The 9,133-nt window shown below is 39.1% G+C and overlaps 1 long non-coding RNA gene across 1 annotated transcript; it reads right to left on the bottom strand.

Moving 5' to 3' along the window:
• Nucleotides 1-6,323: 6,323 nt before the first annotated feature.
• On the bottom strand, nucleotides 6,324-6,825 carry LOC138615168 (uncharacterized). Its single transcript, XR_011310443.1, has 2 exons — nucleotides 6,750-6,825; nucleotides 6,324-6,584 (listed from the first exon to the last, which is right to left on the bottom strand). It is a non-coding gene; the product is annotated as an uncharacterized lncRNA (long non-coding RNA).
• Between the last annotated feature and the right edge of the window lie 2,308 nt (nucleotides 6,826-9,133).

Here is a 9,133-nt window from a genome sequence, read left to right on the forward strand (position 1 = left end):
TCTGCAGTCGTTGTGTGTCGGATAACGATGGAGGCGTTGCTGTTCTTCAGCTGGTTTGGAAAATAAAAGACTCGTCCTCTGAACTGCTCATCTTGACCTGAACGTCTGTTAGTGGAGTCGATTCCTGTATTGTAGAAGAAAACCTCCTTCTGACCATCTTTATTCCAGATGAAGAGCTTTCGTACAATGTTCTCCTTGTTGGTGGGAGAACAGGGTAAGATGGCTTCACTCCCTTCTAATGAAACCACTGAGACATCTGGACCAGAAACATGAAGCACAGTTTAAAGATGATGTTTACATGGACAGCAACCAGGTTAGAGCAGAAATCAGACGAGACACTTGGACATGTCTCCTCAATAAAATACAAGGAGACAAACTTCTTCAAACTTCTTAGAAAGTAAACAAACATCAGTCATTAACAAACAATAAGTTGTATTTTTTAATAATATTTTTGGTGCTTTGAGTTTAAACAGTTTCCAGTGTTTGTGTTGTTGTGTATTGGTGAAATTGCACTTGTTTATCTTAATACATTTCAAAGGTTGTGAATCAGAATGTCTCTTAAGAATATGGAGGTTTATGAGTACAAATGTTTTGTAATTGTTTTAATCGATCCAGTAATTGCTTCAAAAACAGCGTAAAGGCGACGTCTGCTCCGGAGGCAGCAGCGGTCATTGCTCTCTTTAAACCGTCTCTGTTCTGGAGCGCAGAGTTTTGATTGTAGTGCAAGAAATATGCTTTGAAAAGGTTTTCTTTTTCTTGTATAATAAAAACACAGAAATAGCTTCATAAAGCAGCACTTCAGTTTGAGACATCAGAGGACAGACAGGAAACTAATGGTTTCATATTTAACAACGTGCTGTATGTTTCTAAAGCTTCTTATTTCATCCATTGGTTCATATCCTATGAAGATATCCTACATCTATGACAGCTCCCACATTATTAGGGATATTAGGGATTTATAGGTTAGGAGCAGAATTATAAAATATTGTTCTCCATTTTATATGAAACCAGTGCTGAGAAACTAAAACTGAGAAAACATCCAGCTCCCAAATGATAACATCAAACTGTAACGATCCTAGTTTTCTAATGTCCGTCCTCCAACGAGCTGCCGTCTGTGTCCTCCTGAGGATGTGTCCTCCTGAGGATGTGTCCTCCTGAGGGTGAGTTTCTTACCGTGTCCAGATGTTCCTGCAGACAGATTCAGACAGAGAACCAGAGAAAGAAGACCCGCAGGAGACATCTTCATCACAGAGACATCTTCTTTCTTCATCAGAGACATCTTCATCAGAGACATCTTCTTCACACCGAGGACCGGATGAGTCCTCCACCGTGTATCTGTATAACCAAACAACGAGAAGACGGCTAACGGCTAAGCTACTACTAACTACAGTTAACGGAGGTTTCGGGTTAAATAAACAGAATAAAGTGACCACTCGTACAAACCAGTAAAGTCCAAGACTTTAACACGATAGTATGAAACACTAAAACTGGAACTTTAACTCTGATTATGGACTCAATAACACGTACTCACCGGAGGTAGGTGGATCAACAACAAGGAAGATGGCGGAGGTTTGTGTTGTGGGCGGGACCTTGTAGTTTGATTGACGTATGAAAGCACGTTCACTCGTTGGACTTTGGACTCAATTGACGGGAGGGGGCGTGGCCACATAGGTCACATAGTCACATAGTCACATAGTCACATGGTCAGTAGACCAATCAGGTTGGGACCCCCCGCCAGCTGACTCGTGACGCAACCAGACCTTTTCCATACCTGCAGGGAAGTTAGCGGGAAGTTAGCGTGAAGTATCGAAACCAGTTTAAACGGATGTTGAACTTTTGGACCACAAAGTTCTTCTATTAACATCATGAAGAGCTGATTCTGTATTTCAGGAGGGAATTCAAGGTCCTCCTCACACACAAAGATCTTAATGGACTTTAACTCTGTTTTATTAGATTCATGTGTTCCATCTCTTCATCTGCATTTTATTTTGATGTACTTTGGTACATTTATCTGGAAGTTTACTACTTTTCTTCATCTGAAAAGTAACTAAAGCTGCAGGATAAATGTCACCGAGTAGAAAAGATCATATATTCCTCTTCTATTAATGTGTTACCTTGTGTTTAATCTGATCTGTTGGGATGCTTTTTATTGTTTACATTACATGTTCACATGTTTTCATGTTCCTATAATCTATTCTTATGTAATTATCTTGCTGTAAAGCCTTTGAAGATGCATTTCTTCTCTGAAAGGAGCTACACAAATAAAGTTTATTATTATTGTTGTTGACATGTTGCATGTTTACGTTCTCATCTGTAGTGACAGTAAACATTGCTCCTGCTGACTTCAGCACACTTTTGTGTTTCCTCTGTCAGTGTAGAACCCGTGCATTGTACTCCGGGAAACCCCAAGCAGTTGAGCAGGTGTGGAGACTGTTAGCAGTGACGTCACAGAGGACAGGAAAGGGCTTGTTGGCAGCAACATCTCTGAGTTTGGACAGATATACATGTTAAGGACAACATGAGTGGTTGGAGGAAGCAGACAAGGGAGAGCTGCTAATTCTGGTTGGACACCTGATTTATTGATCAATGATTTACAACAACAAAACTGACGTACAGTTGGAGAAAGAAAGAAAAGACATTTGAATATAAATAGACATTTTGAAAGAGTAAATTCCTGATTGTTTCTCTTCAGTTTCTGATATTAGAGGAGCAACGTTCCTCATCATCATAATAAAACATCAAGTGGTTCATGAATGGTTGATAGAAGGTTTTAAAAAGATTACCAGATTAAATGTCTTCTTTCATCAGAGTTTTTAATGAATAACAGAGTTCCACTTTGAACACTGCAGATGACCTGAAGAACGGAGGACCATATCTACTGTAACATTCACTGTGTCATTTTAAATCTATTTAACATGATTTTCATCATTACTGTTCATCTTTTGGACAAAAACAGGGTTTTCCTAAAAAGTGGTCATCTTTCAAAAGGGAAGACACATTCTTGGGAAAAGTGCTTTTCATACGACAATCTTGAAATACTTCATTGAACATAATGTTTATTAAAGAACATCATGTTTTTCACTTTTACATGTGAATAGTTTTTCATGAACCTGAACATCCTCAGTTCACTTTAAGTTCTCACACATTCACAGAGCTGCCAACCTGCTCGATATCTCTACAACATTAAGATGTGACCAGATTCAACTACTTGATGATCAATCTTTCCTCCGTTCTGCCCACTGATTCAATACTTCACGTCAATGACGATCCAGTTGGATCTTTGGGGGTTTTTCAGACCAAAAAACACCTCAACATGTACTTTATAGAAATGAACATTCTTCAGCAGCAAACTGCAGCAGTCTGATTTCAAACAGGACGTTTTCTTTGCCAGTGTTTTGACTGTGCAGCAGTTTGGCTGCGACTCCCTCATCATGAACGATCCGCCCCTGCTCCCAGTGATATGAATCTGTCTGAGAGACAGCCCCAAAGGCTTGAAGACATTGAACCCTTTAGCAAAACTAGGATTCAAACATGGACATATATTCTAAACAAGTCAAAGACATTTCAAACCAAGACAACCGGCTTGTTGTGATGGAGGAATGAGCTCCCCAATGACATCAGGACAGCAGGAAGTCTGAACATCTTCCACCGGAAACTAAAAACACACCTCTTCACACTTGAACCTTGAACAGGAGAAACAAGCATCACTTGAGGACCTTCAAATGGGCCTTACTTATAGCACTGGGATCTAATTAATGTTCTTACCGTGTTCATATCCAGCGTTTATTCCGTCACAGCGAGCAGCCGGATGAAGACAAGCAGGAGAATTACCCTCCGAAACATGATGACGTTGTTGTTGACCAGAGTTGATCAATAAGGACCAATAGAAGAAACTAAACAGACAACTAATTGCTCCTGAATCAAAGACTCGCTGTTATCAGTCGAAGATTCTCAGCGACTGCTTGAAACCGCTTGATTGAATGAGATTGAATGAAGTGAAACGATCAACAACATGTTCTCTGGGTTTGTGCGTCCACTTCCGGAAGCTGTCGCACGTGTTCGATGACGTGTTCACATGTTTTCATGTTGCTAGAATCTCTTCTGACGTCATCATCTTGCTGTAAAGCCTTTGAAGATGCATTTCTTCTATGAAAGGAGCTACACAAATCAAGTTTAGACAGTTCAGTGTTCAATGTTTATAATGTCCCAATCTGGACACAGTGAAACCGAAAAACAATCTTCCATTAAAGGATCTGAATCAAATAATAAAAAACATGTAATTTGGAGTAATACACCTCTGATAACCCTTTAAAGGAGCTAACATCTGTGAGCCCGGTCCTTAAATGTCACGTACAGATCACTTCTTCTTTCTGAGGATCCTCCTTGTTGCTGATTTTCACCAAAAGGCATCTGTATTCTTTAATAATGACCAGACCAGTTTTGCAAACAAATTCTGCACTAAAAAACTAAATGAACAAATAAATGATGTTGCTAATAATTCAAAGATTATATAGTCTTCACAAATATATTCCAGAATACCACTGATGAAACACTCTCCATTCTCTGGAGACAATAACGGCTCAATATCAATTTATTTCAATAACAAAATGTTTAGTTTGTACTAAATTCTGCAGGAAGAAATGAATTGTTAAAATTCCCACATCATGTTTTGTTTTTTTCTTAAATCTTTGAAATTGCGCTGAACTCTTTGTTTTAAATCTGATTCAGGCAGAAAACTTGATATCTTTGTTTAAATCTGTGACCAAAGCGGAGGAAGCGTCAGACGTGTGTCGTCCTCTGCTGGAGGTCCGATCATCTCTCCCTCTTTAATCCTGTGAACTCTCCTCGGAGTGAAACCAGCCAGAATAAATGAGGGTTAACAACCTGCTGTGTGGAAAGTGAACTGCTTCATTACAGGTTTCACTGAAAGTGGCTCAACGCAGAAGAAATGCAGGTTTCAGACACTAGAGGGCGCCACGACATCAAGAATGATGAGGAAGCTGCAACGTCACAGGAAATATTCATGATTTTTAGACTTTAAATCATGAATATTTAAAGTTTTATGACCTTCAATGAACAAGAGGCAGTGTGAACTCTCTGAAAAACATTTACTAAATACTGCTGCTGTCTTATTTATTATAATTTACCTGCAGGACAGTTAAACAACAAATAAAAAGGCTGTTCAGTTGGACGGGAGGACGCAGAGACTGAATGATGTCATATAGTTTCACATTTTTCATGCTTTATTCAAACTTTTGAACAGTAATGATTCAGAACAGCCTGAAATGAAACAACACTCATTAAGTGCACTTTTAAACAGAGTTCAGCTCCAACAGCAGCAATAATTCAGCAAGTAAAAACATGAAATAATTTAAAAAAAGATGCAAAACAAAACAAATAATGTAACACAAAGCTTTCAAAACAAAACATTGAAGGAACATTATATTGACTTTAGTTTTAATCATTCATATTGATTTACAGCAGTTCAGTGGAGTCTTGTGTTTCTGTAAATGTCCGTGACTCAGTTAAAAACTTCGACCGTGAGTCACTTTTATTGAATATTTCTTGTTACTTATCGTATTTTCCTGCTTTGTTTTCCTGATTATTCATTATATTACATTTCATTTCATTTAGCTGACGCTTTTATCCAAAGCGACTTACAATAAGTGCTTTTCAACCATGAGCGTACTCATCAGATCTTTTCAGTTTTGGTTCATTTTAATGTGACTCCAGATGATCAAGTTTAATATCTTCCACAGCCAGCCCCTAGTGACCATCAGTGGTACTGCAGTTTAAGGTACTTCTGCACCGGCCTCACTTCTTACAACTTCCTCATATAATGTCCAAAGCACACATTTAAGTGTTTATTTTACACTTTGTATATTTGCATTTGTATATTTTCTGCTGAATAAAAACCTGATGAAAAGGGAATAAAACAGGAAATGTGGAGCGTGTAAGTGCTGCTGAAGAAAACACGTTATCTTTTACTAAAACAGGAGTTTTCCCTTCAAACTGTGAAACAGAAATTTCCTCTTCAGCAGAATTTAGTTTTACTTCCAAATATATTCTAAAGATTTTTTACTGAGAGGTTTATTCAAACATCATTTATAACCTAAGTTATAAAACATTTTTTTCCTAAAACCAGCCAGAGAATAGTTTTTTAAAGACTATTGGAAGTATTTTCTGATTCATGCAGTGAAAACAAAAAGAGAAATCAAAACTCCTCTATGTGAAAAAGTTTTGACTCTAAAACGTAAACAAAATGAAACAAGAGATTTTAAACCTGCTTCATCCAACGTTCAGATTTCAGTTCTGGAAATGTCTAAAATAAATAAATCATATTTAATCAGATGAGGCCTCATTTGCATATTACAACATAAAACATGAGTAAACTTGTAATACAATAAAACCCAGTGTTGATCTAAAGGAGGAGCGTCCAGAACGTCCTCCGACTGGTTCTCCCAGAACGGACTGAGAACAGCTGACAGACTTCAGCAGCAGACTTCACGCGTTGAGAGTTTGTTTCAGCTCGTCATCAGGAAGCTGTGAGGAACTGACGGAGACGCTCGGCGCTGACGGAGAACCTGCAGGAAGGAAAACTGGATTATAGAGCAGAAGATCCAGACTGACTTCATCCTTTAAATACAAACACAAAGATTCATGTTGGAGGACAGAAACACAAACTGATATCTGAACAGGAAACACAAAGAAGTTCATGTGACAGATTCTCATCAAATGTTTAAACTTACCTTGATTACGTTTTAGTTTGATGAAACCCTTTTGGAGAAGAAGAAGAACAACAACAAAAGCAACTCCAACAGCAACCAAAAGAGCTCCAAAAACTGCAGCAACAATCATCCATCCAGTGGAAGAATCTGAAACAAAGATCAGACAAAGTTCAAGTTGGACTCAGAATAAAACGTCCTGATGAACAACAACATGTGTTCCTGCTCCTGAAATCTAAAATCTCCCGCTGAGATCAATGTGATCATCTTCAGAGACGTTAACGTGGATCTAACGTCCAGTTTCCTTCCAGCTCAGTTCTGGTTTCTGTGATGATGATGGTGATGATGATGATGGTGATGGTGATGATGATGATGATGATGGTGATAATGATGATGATGGTGATGATGATGATGGTGGTGATGGTGATGATGATGGTGGTGATGGTGATGATGATGATGCTGGTGATGATGATGATGGTGATGATGATGGTGATGATGATGATGGTGATGATGATGATGATGATGATGATGATGCTGGTGATGATGATGATGGTGATGATGATGGTGATGATGGTGTGTGTGTGATGATGATGATGATGATGGTGATGATGGTGATGGTGATGCTGGAACATCTTCCTCCTGTGCTGTGTTTCCTTCCTCTTCTCTCCCCTCATGTGTTTCAGTCTCTGTTCAGACTGCAGCTGAATCTCATTCGTTTCTCAGATCACATCTTCAGGACGTTTCTTCTTCTTCTTCTTCTTCTTTGTTCTCGGAGAATTTCAAAGTAAAAGCAGTGTTTTATTGTTGTAAATGTTTGATGTTTGTCGTCGGCTGCAGACAGATTCTGCCCCCTGCTGGTTCTCTGCTGCAACACGTCCAGTCGCTTCCAGGAAATCTTTCCTGTTTCTTTGAGACTCCATGAAACTTTGAAGCATCTTTTGATCTTCACTTTAATTTATAATCCAGAACAAAAACTAAAGTGTCCTCATTGTTTCTGATGTGATTCATGTGTTTGCTGCTGCAGTTGTTAAACCGCTTCGTCTCCATCTCATCGATTAATTTACAGAAAATAAGAACTTCAGTGAACCTCTGAATATTTGTGGTTCAACACGGATCAATAATTTATTTATGAATTTCACTTGTATCTTAAAAACATGTGATTGTGATGATTTAGTTCCTAAACGTGTTTTCATGAGTCTCCTCCAGATCAGATAGTTAACCAACATCTTGTGTCCAACATCTTGTGTGTAGACACACACACACACACACACACACACACACACACACACACACACACACACACACACACACACACACACACACACACACACACACACACACACACACACACACCTGTACAGTTTCAGTCTGGTGTTTCGAACCTCTTACATTCCTCTGGTTTGATTTCCGGCCTGCAGGATTTATTGACGTCGGAGGAGAACATTTATAATATTTATGACCAGACGAGGACGATCTGAGTTCAGTCAGCTGTTTACTTTCTACTTTCACTCCAACAGTCACCACTCGGCTGAACTCTGCTTTCAGACGGCGTTTAACTCCCGAGTCAGCAGAAAACACGCTCGCAGACGGGTTTGTTATCTGAGGCCGGCGCTGCAGACGTCAGGTGGAGAAAACAAAGAGATTTTAGGCTCCAGTTTTCAGTAAATAGTGAAACTCTCATGGTGTTAAATTACGTCTCCGCTCTGAGACTTATTTCAAAACTTTCACTTTCAGTCTGTGAATCCAACAAAGAACGTTTCTGTTCTCAGGATTAAACTGATGATTGTAAATCTTTTCTGTGTAAATTAAACCTCCATTTAATTCATTTTTTATTCCTCCTCCATTCTTGTGTTTTGTTTGGCTTTATATTTTTTATTGTTTATTTTTTACTGCTTATTTCTTTGAACTTTTAAAGTCTATCCGGCTGTTTTAACTCTGATGATGTGCTGAACTTTGTTCGACCTCTGTTGTGTTTAAATGTGAATAAACCTGAGATGATGTGAAGTGGAGCAGTGGAAGGAGGACAAATGCTCCCAATCAGTTATTTAAGGACTCTTTCCAGTAAATAGTGAAACCCTGAGGACACGTCGGACGTCACGTCTCAACCAGCTCAGTTTGTGTCCTCAGACTCACGAGCAAGCGGCAGGAAGGTAACGATCGGAGAGGGACTGTGGATCGTGTGCAGCTCGTACAGCTGCTGGGACTGATCACAGCTGGAAACACTCATGTTTCATATCACAGATAAAGATGAAGGAGCTGGATTCAGACTGAACTCACTTCATTCTGGGCTCAGTTCCTGTCAATTTACCTGCTGGAGTGTTTTATCAGAGTTTAGTGAGTCACACACCTCACATGACCTCAATGACCTCAGATGACCTCAATGATCTCAGATGACCTCAGATGACCTC

Source organism: Brachyistius frenatus, unplaced genomic scaffold (assembly GCF_029030835.1).
Source record: "Brachyistius frenatus isolate BFR_SWC_R1_liver_20210118 unplaced genomic scaffold, ASM2903083v1 Contig_744, whole genome shotgun sequence".
Taxonomy (NCBI): domain Eukaryota; kingdom Metazoa; phylum Chordata; class Actinopteri; family Embiotocidae; genus Brachyistius; species Brachyistius frenatus.